General features: G+C 42.8%; 1 pseudogene; it reads right to left on the bottom strand.

Moving 5' to 3' along the window:
* Positions 1–14,029: 14,029 nt before the first annotated feature.
* Positions 14,030–14,863, bottom strand: LOC136310449 (small ribosomal subunit protein bS6m pseudogene; annotated as a pseudogene).
* Between the last annotated feature and the right edge of the window lie 3,769 nt (positions 14,864–18,632).

The raw sequence follows: 18,632 nt of genomic DNA, 5'->3' as shown, positions 1-18,632 counted from the left end.
TTCCATACATCTTTCCTCTGTTGCTATCTTTTTTATCTCATGTGCTTCTGTGGTGGTTTTTTCAATGGTGGTTACCTTTGAGTAATGAAAAGGGTCCTTACCCTGTTCATTGTAGTGAACTATTTTGTGAGTACTTTTGCACTCCATCGTCCTTTGCTACTGTTAATCTCCATCTTCTCCCCCTCTTTCTTTTTGTTGTTGTCACAGTTTAAATTTGGTTTTATTGTGTTCTTCTTGGAGCTTTTACTTGTGGCTCTGTTTTTTTTTTTGTTCTTTGTATCTGATTGGAGAACCCCCTTTAGTAATTCCTGGAGTGGGGGTTTTCTGATGATAAATTCCCTCATCTTTTCTGTATCTGTGAATGTTTTTATTTCTCCTTCGTATTTGAAGGATAGCTTTGATGGGTATAGTATTCGTGGCTGAAAGTTCCTCTCTTTCAGGACTTTAAATATTGGGGTCCACTCTCTTCTAGCTTGTAGAGTTTCTGCTGAGAAATCTGATGATAATCTAATGGGCCTTCCTTTATATGTTGTATTCTTCTTTTCCCTGGCTGCCTTGAGAATTTTTTCTTTGCTGTTGGTTTGTGTCAATTTCATTATGATAGGCCTTGGAGTAGGTTTGTTGGGGTTAAGAAAACTCGGTGTTCTGTTTGCTTCTTGAATTTGGGGCTTTAGTTATTTCCACAGGCTTGGGAAGTTCTCATCTATTATTTGTTTGAGTATGTTCTCCATTCCATTTTCTCTCTCTTCTCCCTCTGATATACCTATTATTCTTATGTTATTCTTTTTGATGGAGTCAGATAATTCTTGTAGGGCTATCTCATTTTTTTAAATTTTTGAGTCTCTTTCTTCTTCTCTCTGTTGTGCCTCAAGTTGCTTGTCTTCTATTTCACTAATCCTCTCTTCTATCTGACCTGTTCTATTAGCTAAGCTTGTTACTTCGTTTTTCAGCTCGTGAATTGAGTTTTTCATTTCTGTTTGATTTGTTTTTATAGTTTCAATTTCCTTGGACATATATTCTTTGTGTTCATTGAGTTGTTTTCTGAGCTCCCTATATTGCCTTTCTGTGTTTTCTTGTATATCTCGGAGGATTTTTAGTATTTCTATCTTGAATTCTCTGTCATTTAGATCCAAGGTTTCCAATATATTAAATTTTTTCTCCATAGATTTTTCCTCATCTAGCTGTGTTACCTCTCTTTCTTTTGTATCCATGATATTCGATTTTCTCTTCCTTAATGGCATCTGAGGGTGGTTTTGTTGATAGTATTAATGAGATTTAATAAAGAATAAAATTTAAAAAAAAATCGAAAAGAGTTGTTTTTTTAAAAAAATTAATAATGAAATAAAGAAAAATAAAATAAAATAAAAATTTTTTAAAAAAGGAAATTATTCCCCCCCTCCTTTTTTCCTCTCCTCTCCTCTCCCCTCTTTCTTGAGAAAATCTTGTGGTGGACTGTGAGTTATAACAAACAATGCCTGTGATGGAGGGCCTGAATTGGGGAAAAGTAAGAAAGGGGCAAAAAAGAAAAAAAGAAAAAAGAAAAAAAAAAGATTGTATGGACCCACAAAAAGCAAATAAGGAAAAAATTTGGGTCAATAATAAAATGATTTGCTTTTAGGTGTTGGTTGTCTAAGAGTTATGATGAGAGGAATAAGAGGAAAATGGAAAAATGGGGGGAAAAATTAAAAACTTACTATTGTATTTAGTGGAACAAGAACTAGATAATATGGAGAGCCAGGGATGGGAGCACTGCTAGTGAGTTAAAAAGGTGAAGTAAAAACCCCCCAAAATGCCACAAACATAGGTTTGAGTCCCAGATAAGATAATTTGTTTGTTATTGAGGTTTGAATGAGAGGAGATGTAAAGGAGAAAGGAAGAAACTAATATAGAGGGAGAAAAGAAAGAGAGAGAGAGAAAAAAAAGAGGGAACCACTAAAAGAAGAAAAAAGAAAGGAGAGAGAGAGAGAGAGTTAAGGGTTTTGGAGTGCAACCCTCATAGAGAGAAAGGAAGAGAAGAGAAAAGATAATGGGAGATGTAACACTTATGGGTAGTGTAGTTCAAGGAGAGGAGAGAGTAAGACCAGTAGAGAGTTAATCGGCCAAATTGGAGGAGGAAAAAAAAGTATCAAGAATGAAGATAAGAGAAACAAACGAACAAATATAATAAAATGTGATAGGTTATAAAGTCTGCAGATTATTCTTGATTTTGAGAGGTTATCTTCTTGCTTTTTCTTTTCTCTCCCTCTTCTTGGTCGGTGACTCTGTACCCCGGGTTCTGCCCCTTTGGCACGCTCAGGTAGAGGCTTGCAGTTGATAAGTCTCTATGGCAATGTCATGTATTGTGCTTTAGTCTTGTGGGAGTCGAGGCTCATTAGCATTTATAGGCTCCGACAGTGAGAGAGTCCGTGTTCCTGGAGCCTTTCTCCTAGTCTTTCCTTCCTCAATTAGTAGCCTGATAATCCAGCTATGGGGTTGCTGCTGCCTCTGCCTGGATAGTAAGAGGCTCAAAGAGCTGACAACTCCCCACTCTATTTCCACTCAGCACAGGGCTCTGGGTAAGGCTCAGTCAGTCAGAGCTGCTAGCATAATCAGGCGGGCTTTCCGCCCACTCAAAGACCACTGGCTCTGCCACTCTGTCCGGTAACACAAGCGGGCGCCCACTTCTGGGGGGCGCTTGGAGGAAACTCTCACTCACTGTCTGCGACCAGGATATCCAGCCAGCAGTCTCACGCTCTGAGTGAAACCCCCAACCGCAGGGAAAAGTTGCAGCGTTGGAATTGAGTCTCGCTCCGTCCCCGTGCGCAGCTTTTGCAAGGCGCTGGGGCGGCTCGAGATTCCGCTTTGGCCCACACAAAGGCCCCTGACTCTGCCCCTCTCTGCGATAACACGGGTGCGCACTGCCGAGGCACTCAGAGGAATCGCTCACTCCTTATCTGCGCGCGCAAACCAGGATATGAGGCCGGCCGCGGTTCCCTCTGAGTGAAACCCTCACCAGCACGGAAAATCTCCACCGTTGGAATTAGTTCTCACTCTCTCCCGTGCGTGGCTTTCCCAGGGCGCTGGGGCTGCCCAGAGACTCTGCCCTCGGCCCACAGAAAGGCCTCTGACCCTGCCTCTCCGTGGGGCAACACAGGCACCCACTCTCGGGGCCTAGGAAGAAATTCTCGCCCACTAACTGCGCACCGACCAGGAGACCGGGTAAAATGGCCGCTCCGCTTGTCTTCCTTTGTTTGGGTTTGGCGCGAGTGTTAGCTTGTATTGCCCGGGTTGCCACAGGATCAGATTTTCCTCGGCTTGGATCTGTGTGCCACAGCCTGGTTCGGCCGTTTGTGCCGCGGCGGCCTGGATCTATTCACCCCCTTTGCCCGCCTCAGTTTCTATATTCACAGTTACCAGAGAAAGCCGCCCTGTTTAGGTTAGTGAGGAAGGCGGAGCATTTCTTACTCCCTATTTCCTTCGGGGTTTGGTTATATATTTAGCCAATTTTTCACTCAATCATACCTTTGGGTGTATTGCGAAGCATCTGGAAGCTCCAAGTATAGGTTTTTCTGTTTCTGGTTGAAGATCTTGTTGAGTTTTGGGGGAGATTTTTCGGTATCGCTTCCTACCCCGCCATTACTCTGACGTCATCCCCCATAAATCTTTTCAAACAGTTTCCTTTAGATAGCCATCTTACTTCAGTATGAAGTAAAAGTCTCACATGGTCTTCATTTTGTTCTTCACAAAATAGCTTGAAAAGATGCTCACATTTGGCACTAGCTTTAATAGCATCAACACACTTTATTACTGTATGTAATACTTCATTCAGAACAGGCGAGATGTTTTTAGCTACCAAGTTTTCCCTATGAATAACACAATGCACAAGAATCATTTCTGGATTCACATCTTTCATCAATTTTAAGCAGCCATTTTTCTTGCCCATCATATTGGGAGCACCATCTGCAGCACAAGATGTTATATTTTTCATTGGTATATCATTGACATCTAAGTAGTTTTTTAGCTTATTATATATATATCTTTGGAGGTAATGGTGCTTTCTAATCTTTTACAGAACAACATTTCTTCAGCAAAATGTCCTTTATCAATATATCTTACGTAAGTTATCAATACTGCCTCACTGTCTCTCAAAGTTGATTCATCCATTTGCAAGGAGAATTTTCTTGTTTTTAGCTTTTCAATAAGTGGTTTTTCAATATCCTCACTCATTTCGTCTATTCTTCTGCTAACAGTATTGTCACTGAGTGGCATAGCTTTTACATCTTTGTCATCTTTTTCAAGAACCGTTTTAAGAAATGCTGATATTGATGGTTTTATTAAATTCTCTCCTATAGTGTGATTTTCTCCAGTTTTAGCGATGAATAAAGAAATTTGATAACTAGCCTCAAGAACACGATTATTAGTTGAAGTATGAGCAATAAATAGAGACTTTAATGTTGTTCTTTTTTCAAAATTTTTCTTTAAAGTTTTAAAGTAACTCAAATCTGAATTAATATGAGCACTATGTTTCGCCTTCAAATGCACCTCAAGACGACCTCGTTTCATTGATTCGTTGGTCAAGCATTGCTGGCATATAAGACAAAAAGGAGCCTGACCTGTGGTGGTGCAGTGGATAAAGCGTCGACCTGGAAATGCTGAGGTTGCCGGTTTGAAACCCTGGGCTTGCCTGGACAAGGCACATATGGGAGTTGATGCTTCCAGCTCCTCCCCCCTTCTCTTTCTCTGTCCCTCTCTCTCTCCCCCTCTCCTCTCTAAAAAAAAATGAATAAAAAATTAAAAAAAAAAAAAGATGTCACCTCATTCCATTAAAAAAAGACAAAAAGGAATCCGCTCATCGTGAACAGCGGGTATGAACCCAAATTTTAAATAGTCTTCCGAATATTGACAAGTTTTTTCTTGCTTGCACCACTCATTTTACTATGGGCTATAAGAAATAAAAATAAGATCAATTAAAAACTAATATTAAAATATGTGTTAAAATATACTCAATGTGACATAGAGTAAACGTATACTAAAAATTCATATTTATTTAAATGTATATAACACATTTACTACACTACCACCGCAAATCAAAAGGTATCTATATTTTTTCCACTTGACAAAATTTTCTGGAAAGTTATGCTTCTAAAATTAAAATTGTCGTGCATGCACTATTATAGCCCCAATAATATTTATAAAATATTAGTGCTTTCTAACCCCGATGCAAGAAGTACTTAATAAAGAGTTTAATATTGATAAAAATAAAATCAAATACTTACCAATTATATCTATACAATATATATATGTATATTTATTAAATCAACGAGCTTTTACAACAGTTTTGACTGACACTTATTTCAAATTAACACCAACTGAATGATGTGAAACACTACAGAAGTTGCGATGGGCCAATTAGGTGAGAATAACTGCGTTGTTTAGCGAGTTTTTAAAACGTCCAGGGTTCCCCGCGGCAGACGGCACTCTCCGCGGTGAACCCAGGACGAAGTTTACTTGACGACGCCAATCACCCAGTTGATATTTTGGTCTCGTCAAACGAAATTATACTTAATAATTATTTAAGAATTGCATTTTTTGTTAAATTTGGCACCGATATCTAGCATTGCATTTAAATGGCCCGGGGCGAAAGAGTTAAAGTCGTGTCGAGTCCATTTTCAAATTGCCCCCCTTAACTATCAAATTGCCCCCCTGTGGGGCGTGGGCCCCACGTTGGGAAACACCGCTCTAAAGAGTCTCTAGATGCGATGTTGTTGAATCAATTGAGAAAGAAATTAAGCATTTCTGCCCAATGGGATTATGTCAACAAGGTACTGAATTGCCAAACGTGTTTGGCAGAATGCACTGGTTGCATTGAATCAGCAGCCAATTCTGATGACGAGATTTACAAGAGGTTGCAGGAGAAACAGGAGTTAAGGAACTAAAGTAGTCTGCTTCATCCCCAGAGTCTAAGGGTGACCTGCCCTGCGTGTGGTGGGAGGCTCTTGTCCACGGCCTGGGTGACAGTCAGTCAGTGCTGAAACACAGGCCAGCGGAGCCGAGGTGGAGAGAAGAGCACGAGGTGGGCTCTTACAGGCTGTAATTAAAGTACAATTATCTAACAATGCCACCTTCTTGCCTCGGTCTGTGCTATACGCTGATCTGTTTTCTGTTGCCTGTGCGTAGTATGACTGAGTCTGGGTGAATTTCTTTGTGGGATTTTGTTGGTTTGTCCCTCAGGCACTCCTTGTTTGGTCTGAACCCACATATCTCATCCCTGGAGTGACTGTCCAAGGAAAAGGGACAAACTGAACCAGAATGAGTAGCAACAGAATGAACCTGGGCCCTAGGCTTCACCTTGAAGTCCAGGAGGGAATGCCTCTTTATTTTACTGCTCCAGTGTGTTTAGCACATCGGAGTCCTGCTCTTACTGCTGTCCCCCTCTCCTCCCTGCTGTCCCCCTGTGCTCCCTGCTGTCCCCCTCTCCTCCCTGCTGTCCCCCTCTGCTCCCTGCTGTCCCCCTCTCCTCCCTGCAGTCCCCCTCTGCTCCCTGCTGTCCCCCTCTCCTCCCTGCTGTCCCCCCTGCTCCCTGCTGTCCCCCTCTGCTCCCTGCTGTCCCCCTCTCCTCCCTGCTGTCCCTCTCTCCTGCCTGCTGTCCCCCTCTGCTCCCTGCTGTGCCCCTCTCCTGCCTGCTGTCCCCCTCTGCTCCCTGCTGTCCCCCTCTCCTCCCTGCTGTCCCCCTCTCCTCCCTGCTGTCCCCCTCTGCTCCCTGCTGTCCCCCCTGCTCCCTGCTATCCCCCTCTGCTCCCTGCTGTCCCCCTCTCCTCCCTGCTGTCCCTCTCTCCTGCCTGCTGTCCCCCTCTGCTCCCTGCTGTCCCCCTCTCCTCCCTGCTGTCCCCCTCTCCTCCCTGCTGTCCCCCTGTGCTCCCTGCTGTTCCCCTCTGCTTCCTGCTGTCCCCCTCTCCTGCCTGCTGTCCCCCTCTGCTCCCTGCTGTCCCCCTCTCCTCCCTGCTGTCCCCCTCTGCTCCCTGCAGTCCCCCTCTCCTCCCTGCTGTCCCCCTGTGCTCCCTGCTGTCCCCCTCTCCTCCCTGCTGTCCCCCTCTGCTCCCTGCTGTCCCCCTCTCCTCCCTGCTGTCCCCCTGTGCTCCCTGCTGTTCCCCTCTGCTCCCTGCTGTCCCCCTCTCCTGCCTGCTGTCCCCCTCTGCTCCCTGCTGTCCCCCTCTCCTGCCTGCTGTCCCCCTCTCCTGCCTGCTGTCCCCCTCTCCTCCCTGCTGTCCCCCTCTCTTCCCTGCTGTCCCCCTCTCCTCCCTGCTGTCCCCCTCTCCTGCCTGCTGTCCCCCTCTGCTCCCTGCTGTCCCCCTCTCCTCCCTGCTGTCTCCCTCTGCTCCCTGCTGTCCCCCTCTCCTCCCTGCTGTCCCCCTCTCCTCCCTGCTGTCCCCCTCTGCTCCCTGCTGTCCCCCTCTGCTCCCTGCTGTCCCTCTCTCCTGCCTGCTGTTCCCCTCTGCTCCCTGCTGTCCCTCTCTCCTGCCTGCTGTCCCCCTCTGCTCCCTGCTGTCCCCCTCTCCTCCCTGCTGTCCCCCTCTCCTCCCTGCTGTCCCCCTGTGCTCCCTGCTGTTCCCCTCTGCTTCCTGCTGTCCCCCTCTCCTGCCTGCTGTCCCCCTCTGCTCCCTGCTGTCCCCCTCTGCCCCCTGCTATCCCCCTCTCCTCCCTGCTGTCCCCCTCTGCTCCCTGCTGTTCCCCTCTGCTCCCTGCTGTCCCTCTCTGCTACAGGAGAGTCGTTCCTCCTGAGAGGCATGTGAAGACCTGGGGAACCTGATGGGGAGAGACCGGCCTCAGCTGGGCTTCCACTCCCCTGGGTCATAGCACCTGGGAAGGGACTGAGCTTAGTGTTTCAGGGAAACTAGTTTCACTACTTCCTAGCTGCAAGAACTTAGCCAATCACTTACCCTTTTATACTGGGACACCTCCTTCATACCTGATCTTGGTAATTTGTCTTTTTTTCTTGTTTTCTTGATGAATCTATTTAAGATTTTTTTTTTTTTTAATGTAGGGAGAGAAAGACAGGAACCTCGGGCTGCTCCTGTTTGTGCCCTGACCAGGGGATGGACCAGGGACGATGCTCACTGAGCTCTCCAGCCAGGGCTTTCTTTCTCTCTTAGAGATGGAGAGAGGAAGGGAGAGGAAAAGGAAGCACTCATTGTTGTTCCACTCAGTTGTGCATTCCTTGGTCGCTTCCCCACCCTGACCAGGAATCGAACCCACAACCTTGACCCTTCAGGCTGACGCTCTTAACCAGCTGAGCTAACCGGCTGGGGCATAAGTCATAATTATTATTACCAAACCACTTAGCTTTTCACAGAGAAAAACTTTTTCTCAACTGCACAATGTAACGTCAACCAGAAATTTTGGAAATGTGCAAACCACTGTTGGGAAAAATCACTCAAAGGTCACGTTCAATTGAATGTGGTGGGGCAGTGTGCTCTTTATTGGCAAAAACGAGCTCTTGTGCAAGGATTTGCTTGCACGGTAGAAAATGTAAAGCAGGAAGATGTTTGATAAGCCATACATGAAATTCAGTTTTGATAGTCCCTCCTCTTGTAACCTATACATAACATAATATATTTAAACGTGGTCTTGCATATTCATGAATCAAAAAGTAAAACCTAAATCTCTCATGACAAACAGCTACTGGACAGCGAATGTTGCCTCGGGTCTGGCAATGTTGTGGCGGAGAGCTGCTACCATGAAGAAGCAGCTGCATTGCGAGAAGCACAGCGGTATCACGACAGGGCACCCAGTGTCGGGAGAGGTGGGGCCACACTGCAATTAACCCGCAGGGCTGCGAGAGTCCGTGCCAATTCACGACAGGCAGCTACTATCGAGAGAGACGGATCACACGGCAGGAGACCAGCAAATATCCCACTTGGTCATGGTATAGATTCTTTTAATGTGATGTTGAATTCAGTTTGTAAGTAATTTGTTGAAGATTTTTGCATCTGTGTTCATCAATAATATAACCTGTAGTTTTGTTTTGATTTATTTTGTTTTGTTTTGTTTTAGTGTTATTTTCTGGCTCTCATATCAGTACAATGCTGGCTTTATAAAATGAGTTTGAAAGTTTTTTCTTGTATTTATTTTTTGGGGAAGAGATTGAGAAGGATTGGTGTTAATTATTTTTTAAACATTTGGTAGAATTCACCAGTGAGGCCATCTGGTCCTGTACTTTTGTTTGTTGAGAGATTTTTGATTACTGATTCAATTTTCTCATTTGTTATTAGTTTGTTCATATTTTTAAAAGTTTTTTTTTTTTTTTTCATTTTTCTGAAGCTGGAAACAGGGAGAGACAGTCAGACAGACTCCCGCATGCGCCCGACCGGGATCCACCCGGCACGCCCACCAGGGGGCGATGCTCTGCCCACCAGGGGCGATGCTCTGCCCATCCTGGGCGTCGCCATGTTGCGACTAGAGCCACTCTAGCGCCTGAGGCAGAGGCCACAGAGCCATCCCCAGCGCCCGGGCCATCTTTGCTCCAATGGAGCCTTGGCTGCAGGAGGGGAAGAGAGAGACAGAGAGGAAAGCGCGGCGGAGGGGTAGAGAAGCAAATGGGCGCTTCTCCTGTGTGCCCTGGCCGGGATTCGAACCCGGGTCCTCCGCACGCTAGGCCGACGCTCTACTGCTGAGCCAACCGGCCAGGGCTAAAAGTTTTTTTTTTTTTATGATTCTGTCTTCTTAGGTTGTATGTTTCTAGGAATTTATCCATTTCTCCCAGGTTCTCAAATATGTTGCCGTTTCTTGTAAGGCAGATTTAATGGTGATGAATACCTTCAGCTTTTGTTTATTTGAGAAAGTATCTTGCCTTCATTTCTGAAGGATAGCTTTGTTAAGTAAAGTATTTTTTGTTGGCAGCTTCTTCTTTTCAGTACTTTGAATATATCATCCCATTTATTCCTGGTCTGCAATATCTCTGCTGAGAACTCTGCTAATAGCCTTTCCATTTTATGGTAGAAATTTTTCTTGTCGCTTTTAAAATTCTCTCTTGATCCTCTTTTTCTCTCTCTCTCTCTCTCTCTCTCTCCCTCTTCTCTCTAAAATAAATAAAAAAAAATTTTTATATGTCTGACTAGTGGTGGTGCAGTGGATAAAGCATCAACCAGGAATGCAGAGGTTGCCAGCTTGAAACTCTGAGCTTGCCTGGTCAGGGCATATATGGGAGTTGATGCTTCCTGTTCCTCCCTTCCCTCCTTCTCCTTCCTCTCCCTAAAATGAATAAATGAAAAAATTAAAATTCTCTTTTTGTCTGTGATCTTAAACAGATTTATTATGTGTGTTTTGAGACCATTGCTTTGAACACAATTTTTTGGGTGGTGTATAGCTTCATGACTTTAAATGTCCAAATCTCTTCCTAGTTTTGAGGAGCTATCAGCTATTATTTCTTTAAATAAGCCCTTTACCCCTGCCCCCCTCTTTTCTTAGGACTCCCGTGGTGCATACATTATTTTTCTTGATGGTCTCTAATAAGTCCCATAGGTTTTCTTCATTTCTTTTTATTTTCCTTTTCTATTTGCTCTTCTGCCCTTGATCTTAGCCAAGAGGCTGAGAAGTGATCTTTTAGTCCTTCTGAAATGTTAGTTTCAAATGATCTGGCCTCTAGCTCACTGATTATTTCCTCTGCTTCTTCCAGTCTGCTGTTGAAACTGTTGCATTCTTCAGTAATTGTAGTTTTGGGTTCCAAAATTTCTGTTTGGTTCTTTTTCCCATCATTTGGTTGTACTTGTCATTTTGTTCTTTTATTGTATTCCTGATATTGCTTTTTTTTTTTTTGACAGAGACAGAAAGAGAGTCACAGAGAGGGACAGATAGGGACAGACAGACAGGAAGGAAGAGAGATGAGAAGCATCAATTCTTACTTGAGGCTCCTTAGTTGTTCATTTATTGCTTTCTCATATGTACCTTGGCAGAGGGGGTACAGCAGAGCAACTGACCCCTTGTTCTAGCCAACGACCTTTGGGCTCAAGCTAGCGATCATGGAACTATGTCTATGATCCACACTCAAACCAGTGCCCCCATGCTCAAGCCGTTGAGCCCACACTCAAGCTGGTGACCTCAGGTTTCAAACCTGGAATCTTAGTATCCCAGGTCAATGCTCTATCTGCTGCACCACTACCAGTCAGACTCCTATATGTACTGTGTTAAGGATTTTGATGGTCACCAAGAACAAAGAAAAACAGACCATGTGTTGGATTAACAATCTAGTTTCTTTCTGAACTCTGATTGAGGTTTCATGTAAAGTAACCTCAATGTAAAAAAGTATCTAGTTCCCTATACCCCTGTTTTTTACTCTGCCAGGCTGGCTCCCAGCCCTGGCCAGCTAGCTCAGTTGGTGAGTATTGTCCCAACATGCTGAGGTTCTGGGTCCACTCCTGGGTCAGGGCACAAAGAAAAAATCACCAATGATGGCATGAATAAGTGAAACAATAAATCAATGTTTTTCCCTCTTCCTCTCACTCTCTATTTCTCTCCCTTCTTCTGTCTCTAAAAAAGAATCAATAAATAAAAGAAAAAACATACTGCTCACTAACCTCTGATATCTTTACTATATGGGGTAACACAGATTATCACAAACTTTCACAATCTTGAAGTTTTCTCATGTTTATGTAGAAGAGAGTTAAATGTTAAATGTTTCCTACACTCAATATTATGTTTAAAATTTCTGTACATTCAGGTGATTTTTAAAAATCTTATATTTGAGGAAACAAAGACCCTTGAACTTAGCAGCTCAACTCTGATATTAAGCCTGTGTGTGATTATATGCAAAGCTCTTTGCTTCCTTGAGCCATTATTCCATTGCTCTTAAGATGAGGAAGTAGGAAATTTTAAGAGATGATTTCTAAGGTCTAGTCCAGCTCCTTTATTTCAATATTTTCTTTCTTCTCTGAAGAGAAAAATAGCTAAGTATTTGAACCCCAGAAAGATTGCATGAAAGAGATAAGGCGTAAGTTTCTCAAACCAAAGGATGGCTCTAAAGACAAACAGTGACAGAGAGACCAGATTTCAAAATATATATATAAACTGTGTTAAAATCTGCTCTTTTTCCAGGACCAGAAATTGCCCTGGACCAGCGCGGCTAGTAATTGTGCAGGTCCTGAGTGAGAACATTGCAGAATGAAAAGATAAACTCAGAGAGAAAAAGGATGGGATCAGGAGGTCTCTGCATAGCCAATAGCTTGCAAGAGCAAGTCTCCACCCCCAAACCTCTTTATTTACAAGGCAGAGCAAAGTCATTAACAAATCAGAGATATCTCTGATACAAAGTCACATTTCCAAGGCCACCCAAGAATTCTCCCACAAGCAGAAAACCCTTTAACCTGCATAACATCTTAACAACAGAACAAGCAAAGGGTGAGAGGAGAGGCATGTAAATTGCCTCTAGCAACTTAATCAGGCAACTGAGTTGGGGGTATAGGATGAGTACAAATACTCAGCTTCATAGCCAATATGGAGTTGTGGGGAAGAACTTAGTCTTTAGCTTAAGTCTTAAACTGCGAGGGCTTTGCCAGCTTGCAGTCTACCACAATAAATGTCCTGACACAAGGTACATCAGAGGTGGGATTGAACAGTTAGCTAATAGCTGTATATCTTTGAAATCAAGCTCTTTGAATCTTTGAACTATGGCTTCCTGACGTTCTAAATGTTACAAAGGGACAAAGTTTTCTGAATTCTCAATTGCATTTATCCATGTTGAAATTGACTTAGTAATGATTTAACTTTAAATCAAATATTTAATGCTAAAGTCAGATGGCAAGATGCATAAGAATTACTCAACAAATGATTGTGAAATATAATTAAATTGAAAAGCTTCCCAGTGCAAAGTTCACAACTTATAAAACAAGAGCTGGAGTTCTTACCCTGCCATAGAAGTGGAAATTTGGGTGAATTCCTTCAGTTCTGATTCTAATTTCTCTCACCTGTAAAATGAATAAAATATAACTGTCTCACCAGACCAGTGATGGCACAGTGGATAGAGCTGAGGTCCCAGGTTTGAAACCCTGAGGTTGCCTGCTTGTGCACAAGCTCTCCAGCTTAAGCAGGGGTCACCAGCTTGAGCGTGGGATCATAGAAATGACCCCGTGTTTGCTGGCTTGAGCAAGGGATCACTGGTTCAGCTGGAATCCCCTGGTCAATGCACGAATGAAAAGTGATCAGTGATCAAAGTGCTGTGACTATGAGTTGCTGCTTTTCATCTCTCTCCCTCACTAAAAAAAAAACAAAAAAAACAAAAAACAAAAAACTTGTCTCATGAACTGATTATGATATTCAAACATGATATTCACTAAAGTGCTTCGAAAACTTCACGAAATTCTACAAATAAAAAGAATTGTTCTTGCCTCGCTGGTCCTGGAGCAGTAGATAGAGCATCAACCCGGGATGCTGAGGTCCCAGGTTGGAAATCCTGAGCTTGCCGGCTTGAGTGAGAGCTCATTAGGCTTGAGCACGGGCTCACCAGCTTGAGTGCACAGCTGCCGGCTTGAGTGTGGGATCATCAACTAGACCCCATGGTCACTTGATTGAGCCCAAGGTCGCTGGCTTGAGCACGCGGTCACTTGCTCTGCTGGAACCCTCCAGTCAAGGCACATATGAGAAAGCAATCAATGAACAACTAAAGTGATGCAATTATGAGTTGATGCTTTTCATCTCTTTTCCTTTCTCTCTCCTTTCCTCTCTTTGTTTGTCTTTCTTGCTCTCATAAAGAAAATAAGATAATATAAAAATAATTATTTTTGTATTAAAGAAAGCAATTTATTTTCTTTTTTTTAAATCGTGTTTATTACTCTGATCAAAAGTTACTCATGCCTGGCCTGTGGTGGTGCAGTGCATAGAACGTCAGTCTGGAATGCTGAGGTCATCAGTTCAAAATCCTGGGCTTGCCTGGTCCACCTGGTCAAGGCACATACGAGAAGCAACAAGCAAGCAATGAACACTAAAGTGAAGCAACTATGAGTTGATACTTCTTATTCCCTCACCATGTAAAATCAAACAAAAGTCACTCATACAATAGAGCAAGGTTTTAGAGTCTGAATATTTATTTTGCATGATTATATAGTCTAAATGACTAGCTCACAATCCAAGTCAGTTGTATAAGTTTTGTTGTTCAAAATGGTGTTACTGTTAAAGGGCCAAAGACCTCACTGACAAAAAAAAACCCCATTGTATATATTAAAAAAATCAAGAATGACATGCTTATACCACACATTACAAAGTGGCTTCAAGCAAGCCATTTCTCCACCTGTAACAGCAAATAAGATCAAGAGCTAAAAATACCAAGAAAACTCAAATGGCACCTGTAACACACTTATATAAAGGTCAACCTTGTAAATTGTTAACTGATAATGCTCAAAAGTAAGAGAATTAAATATAAAGCCAGAATCTGATGAATCTTCTCATTTCCTCTTCTTTGTGGAATATAGTTTTTCTTCAAGTGGGACCTGGACAATCCCTTCACACTCCTTTACTTCCTGGGTCAGCGGGTGTTTTACAATATTAGGTCTAATTACATCAATGTCTCGGGACAAGTGATCCATTACACTTTCAACAGTTGTTGTTGGTGCATAAAAATCCACCAAGAAATACCCGCCTCTACTGTGCCGCTGACTGTGGGCAGACATCTTATAAGGAAGTGCTCATTCACCCAGGTTTTCCAAGTTCCTCACTATCGCCCCTCTGTCCATCAGAGCTTCTATTGTCTGTTTCAAAGCCGCAGCAGTCTCTGGCCGCTGCATGGCTTTTAGGATCAAAGCCAGCTCGTAGCGGGGCATGCCCAAACGTACGACGCGCGGTTCTGGACCGAGCCAGCTCTCGGGTCGGGAGAGGCGGTGGGCCGAAAGGCTGCCGGGCGGCGAAAGCCAATTTATTTTCTTTTTAAAAAGCACTAAGCCCTGGCTGGTAGGCTCAGTGCTAGAGCATCAGCCCAGAGTGTGGATGTCCCGGGTTCAATCCTCGGTCAGGGCACATAGGATAAATACCATCTGCTTCTCCACGCATCCCTTTCCTCCTTCTCTCTATCTCTCTCTTCTCCACCCGCAACCATGGCTTGAATGATTTCAGCAAGTTGGCCCCGGGCGCTGAGGACAACACCATGACCTCACCTCAGAGGCTAAAATAGCACGGTTATTGAGCAACAGAACAGTGGCCCCGGGTGGATAGAGACTTAATAGATAAAAGAAGCCTGGTAGGGGGCTTGCCGGGTGGATCTCTGTCTGGGCTCATGCAGGAATCTGTCTCTCTGCCTGCCTACTCCTCATGTAATAAAATAAGTAAGTAAGTAAATAAATAAATAGCACTAAGATTCTCGGCACTTTATTTAAAAATTGTATAGTGGTTTTACAGAAAGCTTTTTTTTAAAGTACATAGGTCTTTTTTTGTAGTATCTAGGATAATTTTATTTTTAGATGCTGATCTAAATACATTTTGTTCTTGTGTGTGGAATCAGGATATGGTGGTCTTTCCAGACTGACATAGTTTGTTTGTTTGTTTGTTTATTGGTTGGTTTGTATGTATGTATGTATGTTTTTGAGAGAGCACAGGAGCATCCAGCTACTCCTGTATGTGCCCTGACTGGGGCATCAAACTGGCAACCTCCAGCTTCAGGACGAGGATACTCTGCCCATCTATGACCATTGCTCAGCAACTGAGCTATTTTTAGCACCTAAGGGGAAGGCTCCAGGGAGACATCCTCAATGGCCTGCTTTGTCAATGTTCTCAAGCCATGGCTGCAGGAGGGGTGGGAGGAGAGAGAAGTGAACGTGGAGAGGTAAAGAAGAAAATGGTTACTTCTCCTGTGTGCCCTGACAGGAAATCAAACCCGACACATCCACACTGGCCGATGCTCTACCATTGAGCAAACAAGCCAGGGTTCAGACTAAGGTGTTTTGGATGCAGTTAGTTCCCCACCCTCCAACAAAAGCTCAAATACTGTTCATTAGATTTGCTTCTCCACCACTACAGAAGCTATGGCGGGAAACTCTCGTTTCTCAGGACCTCCCTTGCTGACCTCCTCAAAGACGGACTCTTCCTGCTGCAAACTGAGCACACTTCATCACCAGCTGTGTAGAACACTCTATCACTGGAGTGTTGGAGTCTGTGTTGGGTTCACATGTCCATGGTTTCCAAGAAGGGGACTTCATTATAATTGCCATATGTGATGTGTCAGATGCCTTAGGTTCGAATTCCAGTCCTCCCCTTTATTAACAGAGCAGGGAGGTCGGTAAGGCATTTCCTTTGAGAATAAGTGATGTCAGAACTCATGACATATAGAAAAGGGTTGTGTCAAGAGAGTTGGGCTGTCTCTACTCTAAGACAAGACTAGTTCCCTATACCCTTCTGTTTTTACTCTGCCTCCTTCTCTTGTCATTGATTCTGGCCTTTCCCTGGATTTTCTGGAAAGAAACAATAAGAGAGTGGTTCTTTCTTTTGCACATATGATGAATTTTGACATTAGATATTCTCTTTTATGATTTGTCAAGATTATACATTTTAATACTTTGAAAATTTTATAGCTTTTAATTTCACTATTAAAATATGGCCATCTCTGAAGAAGTAAGTTATTTTTTAAAAACTTTTTTTATTTATTTCAGTGAGAGGGGAGAGAGAGTGAAAGGGGACTGAGGAGAGCAGGAAGCATCAACTCGTAGTAGTTGCTTCTCGTATGAGCCTTGACTGGGCAAGCTCAGGATTTCGAACTGGCAATGTCAGCATTTCAAGTCAGTGCTTTACCTACTGCACCACCACACATCAAGCAAGAAGTAAGTTATATTTTTAGTTAAAATTTCCACTGAAAACTTACATATTTATTAATACTAAGGTAACTGTTTTTTGAAATTATAAATTTTTGGATAGCATTGGTTAATAACCTTATATAAATTTTAGGTGTATAACTTTAAAATAATACCAGTGGTAGAGCACTGGTCCATCATGTGGATGTCCTGGGTTTGATTCCCAGTCAGGGCACGGAGGAGAAGCACCCATCTGCTTTTCCATCCCTCCCTCTTTCGCTTCTCTCTCTCTCTCTCTCTCTCTCTTTTCTCTTCTTTTTTTATTAATTTTAATTTATTGTGTTTACATAGATTCTAGTATTGTTCCAAATGCATCCCTCCTCCCCATAATATCCCACTAAACATCTCCCTTGCCCCCCTCCCCATAACACCCTTCCTCCTTCCCTTCAGGTTTATCCCATCCTATCATCCCCTTTCCCTCTGTTCTCTTTTCCACTGGTCTTTTTAATCTCTCCTCTGCTTCAATTCCATTCCTCAGTTCATATTGTTCATTGGATTTCTCAAATGAGTGAGGTCATATGATATTTTTCCTTTTCTGCCTGGCTTATTTCACTTAACATAATAGTTTCCAGGTCCGTTCATTGTGTCACAAAAGGTAAGATTTCCTTCTTTTTCATGTCCCCATAGTATTCCATTGTATATATGTTCCACTGCTTTTTAATCCAGTCATCCACTGATGGACACTTGGGCTGTTTCCAGATCTTCGAATTGTGAACAATGCTGCCATAAACATGGGGGTGTATTTCTTCTTTTTAAACAATGCTATGTTGTTCTTGGGGTATATTCCTAAAAGTAGCATAGCTGGGTCAAAAGGCAGTTCCATTTTTAATTTTTTGAGGAATCTCCATACTGTTTTCCACAGTGGCAGCACCAGTCAGCATTGCCACCAGCAATGCAGGAGGGTTCCCTTTTCTCCACATCTTCTCCAGCACTTATTCTGTGTTGTTTTGTTGATGAGCGCCATTCTGACTGGTGTGAGGTGATATCTCATTGTGGTTTTAATTTGCATTTCTCTAATGATTAGTGATGTTGAGTATTTTTGCATATGTCTATTGGTCATCTGTATGTCCTGTTTAGAGAAGTGTCTATTCATTTCTTTGGCCTATTTTTTTATTGGATCGTTTATTTTCCTGGTGTTGCGTTTTACAAGTTCTTTATAAATTTTGGTTATTAACCCCTTATCAGACTTATTGTCTAAAATGTTCTCTGATTGTATAGTCTGTCTTTTTATTCTGTTTTTATTATCTTCAGCTGTGCAAAAGATTTTGTTTGATATAGTCCAATTTGTTTATACTATCTTTTATTTCCCTTGCCTGTGGAGATAAGTCAGCAAATATATTGCTGCAAGAGATGCTGGAGAGCTTACTGCCTATGTTTTCTTCTAAGATGCTTATGGTTTCACAGCTTACATTTAAGTCTTTTATCTATTTTGAGTTTATTTTTGTGAATGGTGTAAGTTGGTGGTCTAGTTTCATTTTTTTTAGGTAGCTGTCCAGTTTTCCCAACACCATTTGTTGAAGAGGCTGTCTTTACTCCATTGTATTTCCTTACCTCCTTTGTCAAATATCAGTTGTCCATAAAGGTGTGGGTTTATTTCTGAGTTCACTGTTCTGTTCCATTGATTGATATGCCTGTTCTTATGCCAGTACCAAGCTGTTTTGCATACAATGGCCTTGTAGTATAACTTGATGTCCAGAAGTGTGATGCCTCCTACTTTATTTTTCCTTTTCAAGATTGCTGAGGCTATTCGTGTTCTTTTTTGGTTCCATATAAATTTTTGGAATGTTTTCTATATCTTTAAAGTATGTCATTGGTATTTTAATTGGTATTGCA

The sequence above is a fragment of the Saccopteryx bilineata genome, chromosome 7, assembly GCF_036850765.1.
Source record: "Saccopteryx bilineata isolate mSacBil1 chromosome 7, mSacBil1_pri_phased_curated, whole genome shotgun sequence".
NCBI lineage: Eukaryota > Metazoa > Chordata > Mammalia > Chiroptera > Emballonuridae > Saccopteryx > Saccopteryx bilineata.
Note: the sequence above shows the minus strand (reverse complement) of the source record. Positions and strands in the feature narration are given on the sequence as shown.